The 22,001-nt window shown below is 41.8% G+C and overlaps 1 protein-coding gene across 2 annotated transcripts in view; it reads right to left on the reverse strand.

The window, feature by feature from the left end:
- The window catches only part of LOC125381154, a 35,172-nt gene that overhangs the window by 10,396 nt on the left and 2,775 nt on the right, over nt 1–22,001 (reverse strand). The window lies entirely within an intron of this gene.

Genomic DNA, 22,001 nt, shown 5'->3' on the forward strand with positions numbered 1-22,001 from the left:
ATTGGAAACACCCACGTAGGATCCTTATAACATCAATAAAGAGTGAGTGAGTATGGTTGCACGCCGTTTTTAGAAATGTTCCAGCAATACCACGACGGGGTCACCAGAAATGGGCTTCACACATTGTACCTAAGAGGGGATTCGAACCCGGGCCTTCGGCGTGACGAGAGAACACTTTAACCACTAGGCTACCCCATCGCACATCAATCAAGAACAACGCAAGTGTAATTTTCTTAACGCCGTCTCCAGTTATAACGAACTCGTACATCACATGAAAAATTGTTCGTGATATTCGAAGTTCGGCATTTACATGAAGAGTTACATTTATCAACACGACCAGGGAAGTAAAATGGGGTTCGTTTTAACCGAATATTCGTTATAGCCGACTTTGGGACTGTCGGAGTTGATTAAACAAATATTGGACCAAGAAACCGTGATTTTTTTAAAACCATTTTAGATGAACGTACATCAAACTCGTGTACTTTTCATTTTGAATGACGGAGCACCTGGGGATTAGAATCTGGCAATATCCGACTTCCTTGTTAACTGTTCAAAGGTTGGACCCAGTAACCCAGGTTTTAATAGCACGTATGCTGTTTCGTTTTAAAATTATTTAAGCTGAAAGTGTATAAATATCACGAATTTTCCTTTTTGGTGTAAAAAATGCAAACTAATCGGATCCGGTCCACCTGTTAGTGAGAGGACACTGGCAGAAGAGTTAATACGTCTTGGATTAAGCTGGAGTGCTGCACACAGCAGTTTGGACATCTGCTACAAGAGCTATCGAATTTCACGATGTCTTCAACATAAATAACGCACATTCAGCGCCTTCACACTTGTCGTTTGCCAACGCCGCCCGACGCCCGTCTTACAAGACGCCCACCCCTCGATGCACTGACATTAATAACCTCGTATTTCCATGAGAATTCACTACATCTGCAGATCTTAACAGACATGAGTCTTCCTTAAAAAACGGAAACAGGCATGTTGTATTTGAACTCCCATGCCTTATGGAGTGGTACTTCGAATATAAAGTCGCGTTAAGGCCCACAGTGATATCGTGTAACTTATTACTGCAAGTATGGATTATATGTAGACTAACATCTAGTCTCTGAAATGAACATAACGTACAGAATAAAAACAGTTGTTAAATTATCTTCATAAACATTTAATAAAAAGGAGCCCAAAAGACTCTCTTCATTGATATTGAAAAATCTAGACTTGCCAAACATTATAGACTTGCATGGGCTGTTTATATATTTGTATCAGGGTCTGTAAGACAGATGAGGAAAATATCCTAAATGATTATTTTGTTGTAAATGTTTCAGAGGAATCGGACCGACTTCTGAGAATGCTAGAAATCGTGGGACAGAGTGGCCTACGTAGTACTTTACTCTGTGTACAGGGGCGACACTACTACTGCTGCAGAAAAGCAACTGCTTACACCGACAAAAAATCACAATTTACCATCTATGCAGTAAATTATTATTTCAAACTCTACTCGGTCGAACGTGATATTTATTGTCTAATTTGAAAATCGGAATCTTTACGCACTTTAAGATTTTAGTAGTAGATGGTTTGTGACGTAAACAAAGCGCGCTCACACAATAAGTTTCATTATAATCATAGGTCGGCTCGCGTGAAAATATGAAGAAAGAAATAACCAACCCATACTACGAATGAACATATAAAAACACATAAAGTAATTTTATCGATTCGTTTTAATGTTCAAATTTCAATTGTCATCATAGATGTTTCTTGAATGAAAGTCGAAAATGTGTTTTATATATATATACTTACCAATAAAACATCACCAATATTTGTTGCATATAAAATCTAACCTAAACGGTCCTAAAATGCAGGGAATAGCGTTCAAAAGCATCTAATTTTTAAAAATAGCGGGTCCCGGGAAATTTAAATTTGCTAACACACTAAAAATCGGAATATGGCCGAGTGAGTGAGTGTGTGCGTGTGTGAGTGAGTGAGTGAGTGAGTGAGTGAGTGAGTGAGTGAGTGAGTGAGTGAGTTCAGTCGGTTTCCATGTTCACTGATTGACTATATGAGCGAAAGGTTATAAACTCGATTATTCCGCGTGACAAGTGACTGCTTCGATTACTTTGGTTTTCTCCATTCGAGATAACGGATCTTGAGTGAAATAAAATGGTATAGACATATAAAAGTGAACTTTGGACATGGGTCAAATTAGTCATGAGAAGAGGCCAGGTAAAATCGGGTTACGGCATACATGGAGGTGACGTTTGGACTTGGGCGAATTCGAGACAAGAAGAGGTCAGGTACAATGGGGTTATGGCATATACAGAGGTGACGTTTGGACATTGGTCAAATTCGAGACAAGAAGAGGTCAGGTATAATAGGGTTATGGCACATTCTGAGGTGACGTTTGGACATTGGCCAAATTCGAGACAAGAAGAGGTGAGGTAAAATGGGGTTATGGCATACATGGAGGTGACGTTTGGACATTGGCCAAATTCGAGTCCAGAAGAGGTCAGGTAAAATGGGGTTATGGCACATACTGAGGTGACGTTTGGACATTGGTCGAATTCGAGACAAGAAGAGGTCAGGTAAAATGGGGTTATGGCACATACTGAGGTGACGTTTGGACATTGGTCAAATTCGAGACAAGAAGAGGTGAGGTAAAATGGGGTTATGGCATATACTGAGGTGACGTTTGGACATTGGTCAAATTCGAGACAACAGGAGTTCAAGTAAAAGGGGTTATGGCATATTCAGAGGTGGCATTTGGATACTGCATTGACTTCGAGATAAGAGTTTGGGTGAAGGGAACTGCATAGGTGTTGACAGATGCCCTTGTAAGATTATGAAGTGTGATGCTATACCAGACGCTACATGAACATGTACATAGACGCAAGACAAAAGAACGTATACCGAGTTTGTTTTCTAAATTTATTTCATTGAAGCTTGAAAGAACTGTTGTTAAATTTGATACCTTCACTCATTCCTGCAACAGTTTATTAAAAGTTATCTGTGGCTGGATAATATTCTGAAAAAGTAACTGGTTCAATGGAGACCTGTTAACAAATGCATTTGCAACCATTCGACTCCTGCCATGTTTAAAATGTGGTAGATTTCTGCCGAAAAAAGCAAATTTATTGATTTTTCAACGATAAGATGTTTTTGCTGCCGTTGTGTATTATGGCAAAAAAAACTTTTTAATTTTGAATGGTTTTAAATCAAAATATATAATAAAAAATAGAACCTATTTATTTTGTTTTTATTATTTCACTAACTTAAGATATTTTCGATTTGAAATTAAACATATGATAAAATCAACTCAGAGGTATAGTTTCCTTTGCTAATCAGTTTATATAGTACATTTGGGTGGAGAGGTAAGGTGTTTGGAAATAGTTTCAGAATCAGTGACACCACTTCCGCTTTGGTTAAGCAAAACAAACCAAACTCCTTGACAGTGCTTGACGGCACTGTAGAGAAACTGATAACAAACGTGGCATCGAAAACTCTTTGCAGTGTCAGCTTCGGCGTTAGGCCTGACGCGAGTGCATTCAACAATGGATGAGGCAGGCTTTTATCTAATTACTCTGCTGAATCTAATCCGTCGAGGTGCAGTGTTTACATGTGTATCGTCGAAATACCAACATCCGCGTAAAAAAAACCCGAGGTGAATCAGCCGCACGTGCTTTTAATGATTTAACCCGTGTGCTTCTGTTGGTTTGTCGATTCTGTCGATCAGAGAAGACATTTGAACTGAGGGTTAACAGAGAAAGAAAAAAACATGGAAAAAAGTGTTTAAGGGGATCGAATGATGTTCCACAACGGGTGGTCTTTGAGGGTTTAAGAATAACGTACAAACATTGGCATTAAGTGACAAGGTGTTACTGCTGTTCTTAAAGCCCCGCGTGTTTGGACATGCGCCTCGTCGCGGTAATGCGTATTGCATAGCATCAGATTTTGTTTATTTTAAATGTTAAAATGTTTATCTTTGAAATATCATACAACTGGATTCTGTTTTTGTTTCAAATCAGAAGAGTGTATATATGTTGAGATAGAATTTCCCGCTTCACTGGCATAAGTTAATTGCTGCGGTTTCAAAGAACAACGTGAGGAAAAAAAATCTTTGAATTGAACAATAATTATGTTTTTTGGTGTATATGTAACATGAAAAATTTGTGTTGCTTATCATATCATTATTGGAATACGTCAGTTGCCAAGCAACGGTCTTCAAGACAATGGATTAGGTCAGGTTTGACTTGAAAAAAGAGCATATTGCAGCAATGACTTTTGAGTGAGGGAGTGAGTTTGGTTTTTACGCTGCTTTTAGCAATATTCCAGCAATATCGGGGGATACCAGAAATGGGCTTCACACATTGTACCAACGTGTGGCATCACACCTTGGCATTCCTCGTGACTGGCCAACGCTTTAACCACTAGACTACCCCACCGCCCCCAATAGCAATGAGTTTTAGTGAGTGAGTATGGTTTTACGCCGTTTTTAGCAATATTCCAGCAATATCACGGCGGGGGACACCAGAAATGGGCTTCACAAGTTGTACCCATGTCGGGAATCAAACCCGGGTCTTCGGCGTGACGAGCGAACGCTTTAACCACTAGGCTACCCGACCGCCCCTCAATGAGTTTAAAAGCTATTGAGGTTGAGGTACAAGGTTTATTTCTGTTTATTTTATCATTTACGTCTCTGTGGGGATTCAGGTCGAGATAGGTTCCCCGTACCACCCAATAAAACGAAAAGAAAGTACGTTTAACTACGTTTATAATGAACACGCTTAAAACGAACTGAACGATATAACGAACTTATGTTTTTGCCCCAGCCATATATATGCCGTATATATGCTTATAACGAACTACGGTTATTATAAACTAAAATTAGTGATCCCTTTGAGTTCGTTATAACCGTAGGTTACTGTATATATCTCAGCTGATTTTATCATATGTTTGATTTTCAATTAAAAATATCATAAGTTAGCGATATCATATCCAAAAAATGAACTGTACTGGCGCTTATTCAGCACTCAAAAAAATATTATATGTTCTTGTTTTTTAAACGATTTAATAACTTTTACAAATTAGAAAATAACCTTTCGTAATACGCAACAGCTGATGGGTGTCTTACACATCTTGTCTTAAAATCAATAAATTTGCTTTTTTCGGCCTATGTTTACAGTTAATACGGCAGCAAAAAGCTAAAACGTTTTAAAAGTGTATAGCATAACGTGATTATGATACGACATTCACATTTTGGTTTCGTTTGCATATTATCAACTAGATACAGCTTGGGTTTTATTATAGCTAGTTCGTCAGACCATCATGAATAAAACTAAACTGGCCCCCGGGGGTTGAACGATCAATGGTTAGATAATCATCCCTATTATCTGAGGCCGATTTCCTGAGGCGTGATTTTAAATATGAATAATAATCACGATTTATAAGAAAATGTAACCCACCTTCCCTTTAATTCATATACATACACTGTGATGTAAGGGTGTAACTGCTTTAGAATATCTAACAATTTCAATTTCTAGAGGGAGAGTTCTTGACCTAACCTCAGCTAGAATACTTCTTTGATTTCGGTATCAACGTTTGATTTACGGTATCTCAGAGGCAAACATGTTATTATACGTATAGTTCTGCGGGAGATTAGAATTAAACCGTTTCCAAAAGCAGATACAGTAAACTACGGTTATAACGAACACGCTTATAACGAACTGACCGATATAACGAACTTATTTTTTAGTCCCGGCGTTTTGTTGTATATATGCTGTATATCTGTTTATAACGAACTACGGTTATAACGAACTAAAATTAGTGGTCCCTTTGAGTTCGTTATAACCGTAGTTTACTGTAGTTTCAATTTAATATTTAGTCAGACAAGAGAGCCGGCCCATATCTCCACGGATTGTCAAATTATGGGTCTTATTGCCTACCCCGAGAAAGAAGCTAAAGCTTTATTTCGGATCTTATGAATATAACTAAATTCTCTCCCTCCCCATATCGCAGAGCCATACGACCAAATGGGTTGATATGAACACAGGACATTCCCCCAACTACTTTGAATTTACTGGTTATTGTACAATGTGCTCAACTCGCAGAATAACAAAGACGACCACGTCCATTTGTCATGGTCAAGTTAATCTTTTGGTCAATTTCACAGCGGGTTGATCAAAAGTAGAAAAGTTTGAATCGCTGGAAGTATGACGAGCGGTCAATGAGGTTGTTTGAAAGTTCCACACCACGGCAATAGGGTGATCGGTTAAAACACCATTGTGACCCCATGAGGCGGAACAGTGATAGAGAGCGTCATGGGGTCGTGTACTCGGGATTTTAATTGATTTGGACATCTTGTTTAGCTGCATTGCATCCCATTTCTTGACAACTGGTCCTCAATACAATTGACTACTTCGCTCGGACACACTCGGCTTATTCCGTTAAGTTGGTGAGATCGAGGCGATCCGAGTGGTGCACTAGCAATGATAATGAGATAAACAACAGCTGTGGCGGGAAATAGAGTTCGTTGATTTTGCACCATTTTTGCCGAATGTCTACCTTTAAATTAACCCCAAATCGGTCCAGACGATCCACAAATAAAATTATAGCATGAGAATTTAAAACAGATAATTACTGTGTAATAAATAATGATTAAGTGTTCGCGTTGAGTTTTTTTGCAAGAGATACAATGTTTAGTATACATTTCGACGAGGGTTACAAGGTACTGCCACAACCAGGGACAATTCACATGGGTACCAAACAAGTTATGGGGGGGGAGTGTTACAAATGGTCCAAGCAGAACCCCCCATTTTTTTTAAAAAAATGCTGGATCTGCCCCTGACGAGTGTACATTCGGACAACAATCAGGTTGAAAAAAAGAAAAGGTCGATCCCTAACAAATGGAACGTATATAGTGTTTTAGAAAGTCCCAGTGTGACCTTGCCCTTGACGTGTGCCGGCAGACTGGTGCGACCTTGTTGACAGTGATTTATGTCTGCGGTCCTCCATCATGTTGTCACAAACATCTGTTTCTGTCAAAGTAAGAAGAAGTGTGGGACGAATTCACCTTCATGTGTTTTACGATTGGTTTGTAACTGTCCCCGGAAGCTCAATTCAACAAACCCTCAACAAAGAGGGGTTGCCATAACACACATATCTATACTGCGTTTAGTCGTGAACGTACGGCCACAATAATTCATTTTTCTTATTATTTACAGATTAAAATAAAAAATGCAGCAAAGATGGTTTGGGTGATCCTGGCACAGTCAGGTTGGTTAGGCTCATCATCAGCTCAGGGCCCTTGTCCCTTCTACACGCAGCCCAGACAGCGAATGGGACTACTCCCAGGAAGCGCTGCCTTGTCAAACCCACACAGAACTTTTCGGGGTATGTGAAGACTCCCCAACACTGCAGCTTTCTGCATTACCCAGATTGTCAGAATGGATGCATTCCTGGTAGCAAACCTGGGTACTCTCCCAATGTCAGTCAACTTGGTACTTGTGATGCAAGCGTGACATTTCGAAAGCCAGGTCCGCATGCTGCATTACACTAAATCCGTGCTGCATCCGACTAAACCCATGCTGCATCCGACTAAACCCGTGCTGCATTAAACTGAACCCATTCTGCATTAAATTGAGCCCATGCTGCGTCAAACTAAACCCATGCTGCATAAAACTAAACCCTTGCTGCATCCCACTAAACCCATGCTGCATTAAACTAAACCCGTGCTGCATTAAACTAAACCCGTGCTGCATTAAACTAAGCCCGTGCTGCATTAAATTGAACCCATGCTGCATTAAACTAGACCCGTGCTGCATTAAACTAAACCCATGCTGCATTAAACTGAACCCATGCTGCATTAAAAGAAACCTGTGCTGCATCCCACTAAACCCATGCTGCATTAAATTGAACCCATGCTGCATTAAAAGAAACCCGTGCTGCATCCCACTAAACCCATGCTGTATTAAATTGAACCCATGCTGCATAAAAGAAACCCGTGCTGCATCCCACTAAACCCATGCTGCATTAAACTAAACCCGTGCTGCATAAAACTAAACCCGTGCTGCATCCCACTAAACCCATGCTGCATTAAATTGAACCCATGCTGCATTAAAAGAAACCCGTGCTGCATCCCACTAAACCCATGCTGCATTAAATTGAACCCATGCTGCATTAAAAGAAACCCGTGCTGCATCCCACTAAACCCATGCTGCATTAAACTGAACCCATGCTGCATTAAAAGAAACCCGTGCTGCATCCCACTAAACCCATGCTGCATTAAATTGAACCCATGCTCGATAAAAGAAACCCGTGCTGCATCCCACTAAACCCATGCTGCATTAAACTGAACCCATGCTGCATTCCACTAAATCCGTGTTGCATCCCTCTAAATCCGTGCTGCATCTTACTGTTCCCCTGCTACATCACCTAAAGCCGTGCAGCGTTCTATTAAACCTCCTGCTCAATCATTCTAAACCCCTGCTGCATCATCCTCTGTACCCGTACAGCATCACTCTAAACTCGTGCTGCATCCCTCTAATTCCGTGCTGCACCCCTCTAAACCCGCGCTGCATCCCTCTAAACCCGCGCTGCACTGCTCTAAGCACCTGCGGCATCACGCTGAGCCCGCGCTGAACTGCTCTAAACCCGGGCGGCGTCACTCTAAACCCGTGCAATATTTCACTAAACCCGTGCTGCACCCCCCCCCCCCCCCCCCCCCCCCTCCCGAAAACGTGCTGTATCCCCCTAAACGCCACAGGTTCCTATTTAGAACTCACAGTAGGCGGCAGTGATTTGACGACACGCATTTGCTATGATATCAAATATCAAATATGATATAATAACATATCATTCCATTATTTATATCAATATGAAATCAGCTTGACAATATACGAACCAGTGTTTATTTTAAATCTTTATTAACATTTCATACTTGTAAATAAATGTTGACGTTGATCTTGAAAAACCTTTTTCTCTTTTTACCATAATAACCAGTTTATAAGATCAGATAAAGTTAAAATAATTGATGGGATTATGACAGATATAATTTAACACAATAATAACATGTAAAACTGTTTAAACCAATCATGGAAAAACGCTTATATCCGCCATCAAATGGCCGCAGCGCCAAATAACAGGCGGACAATCGTGGGCTTCTGTTACCGAGCTGCGATCATACAAATATACATCTTCTGAAAATTTGACAAAGAAAAATGTTATAAAAGTAGTGTGTTTATAGGTTGAACACATAATCAAAGAATTTGGTGTCAGTTTTCTTTTAAATATTTCAGTTTAACCAAGTGCGCCACGTGACGCTCTCCGTCCTTCTCAATGAAACATACATGGGAAACTACACATCTATTCACACTATAAATAAACAATTTCAATATGCCACGAATCAACGTTAAACATACAAACTTCTGGTTTTCTAGCGGTGGTTTATTAACATTTTAGATCCGATTTCATTCTGTATTATTTCTTTACAATGTGCTCGGCTCGGATGGAAAGCACAGTCCATGTTATTTTAAATACAGCCTTGATGGACATATTTATACATTTCTCTCGAGTCGTGGCAGCATCTGTGATAGTTCACTACACGGATCGGAGAATAACGTCATTAGTGCCTCAGTAGGGGCCGGTTGTGATTGTGACGAGCCCTGACCATGGGTATGAAAATAGGCTTTAAACTTCAATAATTATACGTGCATTTTACAATGACGGCACGTAATGTAATTTGAGTTAATGTGTCGGACTTTGGTTTTGATGAAAACCAGATATTTGGTGTATTGGAAAGGTCGCGAAGGTCGAACAATTCAACAGCATTTGTTTAACGTTAGAGGAGCAATTGGATGGCGATCTCAAATTTCCATTTCAATAAAGTGCACAGCTACGTATTGCTATCAAAGTGAACGTATTTGATTTAAGTTACAAATGTATTCCATGTGAATATGCGCTGGAAGTGTAGTATTTTATAGACATGTTCGGGGCTCAATGAGGAACAGCTGCGTGCAGAGAACTGTATAAAGAGCGGGGAATGATGGCCCTGGTGAGAAGGGTTTTATGACAGGATTAGTGTTGTAGGTTGTCAGTGCGTGTGTAAAGTCATGGTTTCAACAAAATGTAACTTTTTGGATGGAAACGTTTAAGTAAGTACGCGTGGGCTGATTGCCTCAACTTTGTCAAAGCCCCATCTGTTCAAGTAGAATGATGAAAAAGGACATAATATGATTAATTGAAATTGCATTTCACACAATCTCATTAAAATCAGACCTTAGTTCTCGCTACCGCTGAACAAAGATCTGAAGACATCCCATTAGGGGGCACGTCAGAACGACCTTTCATCCGACCAATCAGAGCGTCGCTTACCAGATTATGAAAGTGACTGTCGGAATGTTATTTCTAATCATGCAACCTTGAAAACTTTAACATAGGGTATTCCGAAAGATAGTTACGGGTTTAACGACTGAATCTTTACAATCTAGCCATACCAGAATGTTCTTTTGTTCAGGTTTCAAATTTGTAATCGAGAATTTGTCAAAATATGTGTATCGAAGCATAGTCGCCAATTTGAAATTAGTGCCGAAAAGCACAAGAAAGCCGCTTTCTGATTGGTCATTCCTTTGGTCGGTCAAAGTTCGCGCAAGGTCGGTCTAACGTGACCCGTAATTGGATGTCCACAGATCTTTGTTTAGCGGTAGCGAGGACTAAGATCTGATTTTAATGAGATTGCATTTCACAGAACAGACAGAATTTGCACGTTAATCTGACTTTTAATCAGATGGGCGTTCTTTAGTGACCTTAAGCGATCGGGGTTTAAACTTTTCTCCGGACAGCGTGTCACTGACATACCACCTCGACAACGTGTCACTGACATATCACCTGGACAACGTGTCACTGACATATCACCTCGACAACGTGTCACTGACATACCACCTGGACAGCGTGTCACTGACATACCATCTGGACAGCGTCTCACTGACATATCACCTGGACAACGTGTCACTGACATACCACCTGGACAACGTGTCACTGACATATCACCTGGACAGCGTGTCACTGACATACCACCTGGACAATGTGTCACTGACATATCACCTGGACAACGTGTCACTGACATACCACCCGGACAACGTGTCACTGACATATCACCTGGACAACTCGTCACTGACATATCACCTAGACAACGTGTCACTGATATATCACTTGGATAACGTGTCACTGACATATCACCTGGATAATGTGTCACTATCATATCACCTGGACAGCGTGTCACTGACATGCCACCTGGACGACGTGTCACTGACATACCGCCTGGACAACGTGTCACTGACATACCGCCTGGACAACGTGTCACTGACATACCACCAGGACAACGTGTCACTGACATATCACCTGGACAACGTGTCACTGACATACCATCCGGACAACGTGTCACTGACATATCACCTGGACAACGTTTCACTGACATACCACCTGGACAATGTGTCACTGACATATCACCTCGACAACGTATCACTGACATATCACCTGGACAACGTGTCACTGACATATCACCTGGACAGCGTGTCACTGACATACCACCTGGAGAGCGTGTCACTGACATACCACCTCGACAACGTGTCACTGACATATCCCCTGGACAACGTGTCACTGACATATCACCTGGACAACGTGTCACTGACATACCACCTCGACAACGTGTCACTGACATATCACCTGGACAACGTGTCACTGACATATCACCTGGACAACGTGTCACTGACATATCACCTGGACAACGTGTCACTGACATATCACCTGGACAACGTGTCACTGACATACCACCAGGACAACGTGTCACTGGCATACCATCCGGACAACGTGTCACTGACATATCACCTGGACAACGTATCACTGACATATCACCTGGACAACGTGTCACTGACATATCACCTGGACAACGTGTCACTGACATATCACCTGGACAGCGTGTCACTGACATACCACCTGGACAACGTGTCACTGACATACCACCTCGACAACGTGTCACTGACATATCACCTGGACAACGTGTCAGTGACATATCACCTGGACAACGTGTCACTGACATATCACCTGGACAACGTGTCACTGACATACCGCCTGGACAACGTGTCACTGACATACCACCTGGACAACGTGTCACTGACATATCACCTGGACAACGTGTCACTGACATATCACCTGGACAACGTGTCACTGACATATCACCTAGACAGCGTGTCACTGACATACCACCTGGACAGCGTGTCACTGACATACCACCTGGACAGCGTGTCACTGACATATCACCTGGACAACGTGTCACTGACATATCACCTGGACAACGTGTCACTGACATATCACCTAGACAACGTGTCACTGACATACCACCTGGACAACGTGTCACTGACATATCACCTGGACAACGTGTCACTGACATATCACCTGGACAACGTGTCACTGACATATCACCTGGACAACGTGTCACTGACATATCACCTGGACAACGTGTCACTGACATATCACCTGGACAGCGTGTCACTGACATACCACCTGGACAACGTGTCACTGACATACCACCTGGACAGCGTGTCACTGACATATCACCTGGACAACGTGTCACTGACATATCACCTGGACAACGTGTCACTGACATATCACCTGGACAACGTGTCACTGACATATCACCTGGACAACGTGTCACTGACATATCACCTGGACAACGTGTCACTGACATATCACCTGGACAACGTGTCACTGACATATCACCTGGATAACGTATCACTGACATATCACCTGGATAACGTATCACTGACATATCACCTGGATAACGTGTCACTGACATATCACCTTGACAACGTGTCACTGGCATAGCACCTGGACAACGTGTCACTGACATATCACCTGGACAACGTGTCACTGACATATCACCTGGACAACGTGTCACTGACATATCACCTGGACAACGTGTCACTGACATATCACCTGGACAACGTGTCACTGACATATCACCTGGACAACGTGTCACTGACATATCACCTAGACAACGTGTCACTGACATACGACCTGGACAGCGTGTCACTGACATATCACCTGGACAACGTGTCACTGACATATCACCTAGACAACGTGTCACTGACATATCACCTAGACAACGTGTCACTGACATATCACCTGGACAACGTGTCACTGACATACCACCTGGACAGCGTGTCACTGACATATCACCTGGACAACGTGTCACTGACATATCACCTGGACAACGTGTCACTGACATATCACCTGGACAGCGTGTCACTGACATATCACCTAGACAACGTGTCACTGACATATCACCTAGACAACGTGTCACTGACATATCACCTAGACAACGTGTCACTGACATACCACCTGGACAGCGTGTCACTGACATATCACCTGGACAACGTGTCACTGACATATCACTTGGACAACGTGTCACTGACATACCACCTGGACAGCGTGTCACTGGCATATCACCTGGACAACGTGTCAATGACATATCACCTGGACAACGTGTCACTGACATATCACCTGGACAATAGGAAAAGGAAACACGTAGTAAGGAAACCAACCTCCTCTACAGTCCCCATAATCATACTGTCCACAAATGCAGTGACACTGAAGCGCCGGTACCGTATGTATAATTTGCCGACGGTCGTGTCAGAGAGCTATAGATCCACGCATATGCACCTGAACCATCCTGAATGGGCCTGTACAGTGTTTGTGGTGTGTGTGTGTGTGTGTGTGTGTGTGTGTGTGTGTGTGTGTGTGTGTGTGTGTGTGTGTGTGTGTGTGTGTTTGTATGGGTGCGCGCGTGCGTGCGTTTGTGAGTGTGTGTGTATGTTTGTGAGTGTGTGTGTATGTTTGTTAGTGTGTGTGTGTGTGTGTGTGTGTGTGTGTGTGTGTTTGTAAGTGTGTGTGTATGTTTGTGAGTGTGTGTGTATGTTTGTTAGTGTGTGTGTGTGTGTGTGTGTGTGTGTGTGTGTGTGTGTGTGTGTGTGTGTGTGTGTGTGTGTGTGTGGAGGTACACAGCCTCCTCCACACCCACACCCACACCTCAACCCCTGCCAACCCCACCCCACCCCACCCACACTGGATCAGCTGGTGAATATTACAACAAATAAATGTGTTGTCACTTATAAGGTCACCTCTTGAAAACACGAACCAATACATTTTCAAAAAACTCTAATTACGCTTCCGATATGTTCAAAGGAAAATGTCCCGATAGTAACAAAGACAAGTTGTCCTCAAAGGGGGGACATCTGTTTCGATTCACAAGCACACGTGTAGCAAAATTAAATGAGGTGTTTACTCAAAATTACCTCAAAGCTACCACAGACTCGTTAGTGTAATGACTTAGGTAACCCCCTAACATGTAACAAGCGCATCAGACATAACGTAACGCACTGCTATATACACTAAGTAGCGCGTGCGATAGAGCCATGGATTCGGAGGCTAATATGAAAAACGTTATGGTCCTAAGGATTATGGAGTCCACAGAGTTATCTCCCTTTACCAACTGTTTCAATTCAAATTCATGGTCAGTGAGAAACGAAAAAACGACATTTTCCCCTAAACTTGGATGCTTTTTGACAACCGGGAGTGAGATATATCTTTTTACAACTTAGAACCCTATTACAAATTTATCAGATTAGAAATGTTCGAAAGCAACTGAATCTTTTGTTATCAACTCACTTGTGGTACACACCTAGTGTCAGCAATTAAATCTTTGGTGTTGAGATATATATCTTCTAAAAACGAAACACGTATTACCTTTATAAGGTGGAATTCCACGGCAACACATTTCCTTAAAATCAAAGGAGTCATGCCGATCACGCTCCAGGAGTCGCAACCCCAGAGATCAAACTGTTTGCATATTTTGACAAAAAGATGCCAAAACCAAGCGCACCTTCCTAAAGATCAAAGAAAACCTATGTTAACAATACGACTGTTGTTAGGAGAGAAACGCCTTTGACAGTGCATCTTGAAATAGTATTCTCAAGCGATTGCGCACACACTCGCGGTGGGTAAACAACATGGTAACTTGCAAGAAAGGCACAGAACATAGAATACACACGCTATTACATACAGATGTCTTTGTAAAGACACGTTCAAGGTCAGCAAGCTACGGACAAGGCTTAATTGTTCATCTTCGGCACACAGGGGCACGTTGTTTTTAAGGTTCGACTTAAATACTATGGTTATACAACGTGCTTTTTTAAATTGAAAGTTGACGAACTGAACACAAACATAGGGTCTTAGTAACGTAATTCAACAAACGTGTGTTTTAATTTGAGGTCGCTAACGAACCCCAACGTGAAGACACAGTTAGACAATGTGTGACTGTCACCTTTCTAAATAAGTGTCCCTTGTCCCTTGACCTGATTACATTCAAAATTATATATATATAATGTATACCTTCAGTCATCAAACAGTTTCTCGTCACAAACTTTCCGATCATCGCCACATATCTAAACTTCAGTGGTGTATGGAAGACTGTAAAGGACATTCTCGAGAACTCGACCTCGTGATAATGTCCTGTACAGTGTCCCATAGTGGAGCGATATGAGTGAGTGAGTGAGTGTGATTTTACGCCGCTTTTAGCAATATTCCAGCAATATCACGGCGGGGGACACCAGAAATGGGCTTCACACATTGTACCCATGCCGGGAATCGAACCCGGGTCTTCGGCGAGACGAGCGAACGCTTTAACCACTAGGCTACCCCACCGCCCCTCTCAACTACAGGAGTGAGTAAGTGAGTGAGTATGGTTTTACGCCGCTTTTCGCAATATTCCAGCAATATCATCGCAGGGGACACCAGAAATGGGCTTCACACATTGTAACCATGTCGGGAATCGAACCCGGGTCTTCGGCGAGACGAGCGAACGCTTTAACCACTAGGCTACCCGACCGCCCCCAGTGAAGTAGGAAGAATGCCTCTATATATACATATTTATATCAAAATGGTCTCCTTTGGGGCAAAATTGACAACTGGAAAAATTCGAAGCTATCTTGTCTTCTCTCTAATGTCTTTCATGGTACCTCTAAAGATGACACAAAAACATGAAGAACCCAAATAGATTTCTTGCATTTGTGACAGTTTAATTACGACGGGCAGTAATAACATCCGGACTGACCAATTCTATCCAGACAGTAATTGGCTTCATCATAAAATAAAGAATACTCTTACAGAGCTATATAATTCAAAGATGGAACTCTGACCTGGAAACATCGAGTAAAAGCAGAATCTACGAGACAGTTTAAGAAAATACTGAATGGAATTTTATCTGCAACATCTAATATAACCAGTTTATTTCCTTTCAGACTTTCTAGTCCCCGTCGACCTGGTGGTGGCAGAACATTCCTCCTTTGGAAAGAAAGTGTAATTATTCACATCAAACGATACTGCAGATGAATACCATCCTTTGTTTAATTCTGTGTATTTTAATAAAAAAAGAAGGTTCTTATCTCCTTATTACATTAATCGACCGTCAGTTTTCAAAATGTCCAAGACATTTCAACGTAAAACATATCTACTCTAAGGAAACTGTCTGATTTCTTGTTCCACATTCATTGTACATTAAAATAGAATAGCTAATGTATATTTTGCCGCCATGTCAGATAACAATAGTCCTCTGTAAACCCCTCATTATGCTTTGTTCATAGCCTCAAGTGAATAAAGTTCTGTTCTGAATTTGGTTATAGAGGAGTGGGATTAGGAAATTATCACACTCAATTGGGTTATAGTTAGGAAATCCTCACACTGAATTGGGTTATAGTGGAGTGGGGTTAGGAAATCCTCACACTGAATTGGGTTATAGTGGAGTGGGGTTAGGAAATTCTTACATTGAATTGGGTTATAGTGGAGTGGAGTTGGGAAATCCTCCCATTGAATTTGGTTATGGTTGAGTGGAGTTGGGAAATCCTCCCATTGAATTTGGTTACGGTGGAGTGGGGTTAGTAAATCCTCCCATTGAATTTGGTTATGGTGGAGTGGAGTTGGGAAATCCTCCCATTGAATTTGGTTATGGTGGAGTGGAGTTGGGAAATCCTCCCATTGAATTTGGTTATGGTGGAGTGGAGTTGGGAAATCCTCCCATTGAATTTGGTTATGGTGGAGTGGAGTTGGGAAATCCTCCCATTGAATTTGGTTATGGTGGAGTGGAGTTGGGAAATCCTCCCACTGAATTTGGTTGTGGTGGAGTGGGGTTAGTAAATCCTCCCATTGAATTTGGTTGTGGTGGAGTGGGGTTAGTGAATCCTCCCATTGAATTGGGTTACAGTGGAGTGGGGTTCGGAAATTCTCACACTGAATTTGGTTGTGGTGGAGTGGGGTTAGTGAATCCTCACACTGAATTTGGTTATTGCGGAGTGGAGTTGGGAAATCCTCCCATTGAATTGGCTTATAGAGGAGTGGGGTCTTGAATTGGATACTCAATACATTTGTTACCTGTTACGTGTAATTAGGTTAAAAAGACATTTTATTTCACACACTTTCTTCCAATTCAAAACAACAGGTTGTGAGGATTGTTAAAATTGGTTACAAATCTATTAAAGTAAAAGTAATGCTAATGTACCGAGTGGCCTCTGTTGGCCACGCCCCCTGCAGTTTGACGTAAGGAGAGTGAGATGCAAACGAGACAGGCTTCCTCTGCGAATCTGATACACTATCAATGACATTGCGTCAGCAAAGAGCTGGAATTGGCAAAAACGAAATTTGAGTTGAACAATCTGTTTCTTAAAAGTACTTAAAAATTAACAAGTTATTTAGGGCGGGACAATTTCATGGGTGGATGGGTGGGTCAAGAAACTAATACGATATTTATTTTAACAAACCGGATCATGGAATTATATTTTCAATACGTAAGGTGAATATATCGTCGACAACATCTTCACCACGCAGGTAAAACCACTTGTGGGTAATCTTGCAACACTGACACATGTCTTAGATCTGTTAGTTATCACCAATCTTCATACTATCATCAAACTGTAACCATGGTTACATACTGGTGTCTACATGGAGTCAGATTCCAGCAAACAAACAAACATGATAAAGAACCCGTATGGAGGGAACATGTTCTTTAGCAATACGAATAATACAAAAAGTACTTATTCGGATACTGGCGGTTTAGGAGAAATGGCGCTATAATTATATACAACCCTGCAATTTCCCGACGGTGGTTCAGTGTGAACACTTTCGGGAAGCCTCATATTTTTGGTATTTTCGGGAACAGATTTTATTTGTAGATCACCTTACCCACTTACCCGCTCACTCACTCACTCACCCACACACTTTCTCACTGGAATAGTTGAAAATAAGTGGTATACATACACTGATATTCACACTCACTCATTCACACACTCCCACTCCCACTAACTCACCCACTAACTCACCTACTCCCTGGAATATTGGTGAAAGCGGTATACACACACTGATACCCACACTCACTCATCCACACACTCCCACTTACTCACCAACTCCCACTAACTCACCCACTCCCTGGAATATTGGTGAAAGCGGTATACACACACTGATACCCACACTCACTCATTCACACACTCCCACTAACTCACCCACTCCCTGGAATATTGGTGAAAGCGGTATACACACACTGATACCCACACTCACTCATTCACACACTCCCACTAACTCACCCACTCCCTGGAATATTGGTGAAAGCGGTATACACACACTGATACCCACACTCACTCATTCACACACTCCCACTAACTCACCCACTCCCTGGAATATTGGTGAAAGCGGTATACACACACTGATACCCACACTCACTCATTCACTCACTCTCCCACTAACTCACCCAGTCTATCACTCACTCATACACGCTCCCACTAACTCACCCAGTCAGTCACTCACTCACCCTCCCACCGACATGAATATTTGTTAAAGCGGCATAAACCACTACTAACGTCAACAATAATTCATGACACATCGTTCTCCAAAACCGGTGTTTATGAGGAGACTCCTGTCTAATTCGAGTTAAGCTCTCCTTAAATAATCATGTACGCAGCAGCCGTATGTTTGGCTGCCGGCAGCCCGTTTGCGTGTGGGGTGGCTTTATTCCGAACTACGAGAACATACACAATTGAAGGTACATACACTGTAGATCAACCAGGTGGAGCAAGAACTGATCGCCCGGATAACTGTTTAAACAGGCAGTTCTCATATCAGTGACTCCATCCATCGAGGTAGTTTCCCATCCAAATAATGCTTTTGTAAACGTATTATGTATGTGCAGTCTGGTGTACCATACTCCATGAAATAGGTAAAAGAGTGTCGAAAGACACAATTATTTATGTTTTTCTTCTTTTCCACTCGAAGGGGTGTTACAACAAGAACTATACTACAGGGAGATTCATGTCTGTTTTTACTACAGACACTTTTTAATTATGTTGATATTCAAGTTATTTCTCGACGTTGAAGGTCACAGCAGCTCGGCTTTTACGCTTAAAAGGGGGTTTTGCTAGGGCTAATTGGCAGGTTAGTCAGTTTCGGGGTACGTTTTACTCGTCTGCTAGTTTTATGACTTAGATCAGTTTAGCAATTAGTTTGACAATGACATATAGAACGCCAACGCCAGAGAATAACCAGTCTCGATTATCCGACGAAACGGATTCAAATGGGCGTAAAAGGCAAAATAGCGGTGAAAATTATATGAGTGACATTCATATTTTGTTTTTGTTTAACGCATCACTCAGAAATATTCTAGCCAGATGACGGCGACTTGTAAATTGTTTGTTTGTTGTTTAACGCATCTCTTAGCAATGGTACAACTATATGACGGCGGTATGTATATAAAAAATCGAGTCTGGACCAGACAATCAAATGATTGATATCATGGGCATTGATCGCCTTGTAATTAATTGAGTCTGGACCAGACAACGAATGATTGACATGGAGAGCACTGCTCGTCTTGTAATTAATCGAGTCTGGACCAGACATACCATTGGAATCGAACCCAGAATTTGATAAGAGCGAACGCACTAGCTACCTGGCTCCAGAACACCCATGTGGATTCATGGCTCAATGTACATATATTCGTATAGCTTTTGCATACCAGTGTATACAGTATCAATGTATGGCGTCATTGTAATCTCATTCTCAGAGAATGAACATTTTATTAAAAAAGATTATAAGATCAACCGGATAAGATGTCTTTCACTGTTTACTTCTGTCGCGAAACTGTAAGGAAACACAGACTATTTGATATCGAACAAAAACTACATTTTATAAACCGTGAACATGACGATAGGTGGTAGGCCGGAGAGTCCCCTTAAATCAACATCGTGGATGTTGTGCTTGTAATACCTCGTCCTTATCACCCTGGCTTTCTATACATATGACATGAGTGTGAACCAAAGCATAACAACTTCCCTTCTCATGTGCATGCTTTATGTGTCAGGGTATTATCAGGCTTTTGATCTCAAAGGAAACGAAAGTAATACCGCGTTTACTGATATCGCTCCAGTCTGCACGTGTCTGCGTTTATATTATCTACCTTTTCCACAAAAATCTAATTTATTGTAATGTTGTAAAGAATTTATATGCTGCGAATTCAATTTTGTCACATTTGTAAACAAGTATGTAATTGATATGCAAGTTTAATTAACAATATAGGCAAAGGAGATCACCCTTGGCGTACACCTTGACTGAAATGTACAGGGCGGAATACATCTGTATGCTGTAAATATTATTTTTCATATTGCTGGAATTTAACGATTGAGGCAGTAGTTAAAGGTATGCATCTCTCTATCTAACTGACCTTCGATGCACATGCATAGGCTGCAATAGATATTCTGTCGCATCATACGATAAAGCATTCTATAGTTGCTCATTAGTGTGAGCGATATGGTTGATGTTGCATTCATGGGAGATAACGGACATCACGAAAAACAAAAATGAAACTTCCAGCGTACGCTCTGTTTGCAGTTCCGTCAACAACTATTAAAGGGTGGCTGACTTATGTAAGGGAGTTGATTAAAGTGTTGTTGATTTGGGTTTAACAAGGCTTTGAGTGAGTGAGTGAGTGAGTGAGTATGGTTTTACGCCGCTTTTAGCAATATTCCAGCAATATCACGGCGGGGGACACCAGAGATGGGCTTCACACATTGTATCATGTCGGAAATCGAACCCGGGTGTTCGGCGTGACGAGCGAACGCTTTAACCACTAGGCTACCCGACCGCCCCTTTGATCTATTAAAGGGACTCCAGATGTGCCGTTAAGAACATTGTTCCTACATTGCTGTATTTGAACTATCACTCATGTTCAGTCTTGTGCAATATGCGATCTTGTGGTTTAGTGTTGCTGTTATTGATGACTTGATTAAGAGAATCCGCTCGACGAACCCATTTGAGGTGGCATATTTTTTGTCATTCACTTGTGCAAAGGAGGGTCATTAAATGCATACTTGGGAGGCTAATAACAACACTTTTGATCACGATGATACTGACAGTGATGGTGATGATGATGAGGAGGAGGACGCGGACAGTGATGATGATGGTGATGATGAGGACAGTAATGATGTGATGATAATGATATGAAACTGTTTGTTTGTTTGTTTGTTGTTTTACGCCGCACTCAGCAATATTCCAGCTATATGACGGCGGTCTGTAAAATAATCGAGTCTGGACCAGACAATCCAGTGATTGACATCATGAGCATCGATCCACGCAATTGGGATCGATTGCATGTATCAACCAAGTCAGCGAGCCTGACCACCCGATCCCGTTAGTCGCCTTTTACGACAAGCATAGTCGCCTTTTACGGCAAGTATGGGTTGCTGAAGACCTATTCTACCCCGGAATCTTCACGGGTCTGATATGATAATGGCGATTTTGATGATGAGGAGGAGGACAGTGATGATGATGATGAGGAGGAGGAGGAGGAGGAGGAGGAGGACGACGCGGACAGTGATGATGATGGTGATGATGAGGACAGTAATGATGGTGATGATGATGAT

This window comes from Haliotis rufescens, unplaced genomic scaffold (genome assembly GCF_023055435.1).
Source record: "Haliotis rufescens isolate VD_foot unplaced genomic scaffold, xgHalRufe1.0.p SCAF_17, whole genome shotgun sequence".
NCBI lineage: Eukaryota > Metazoa > Mollusca > Gastropoda > Lepetellida > Haliotidae > Haliotis > Haliotis rufescens.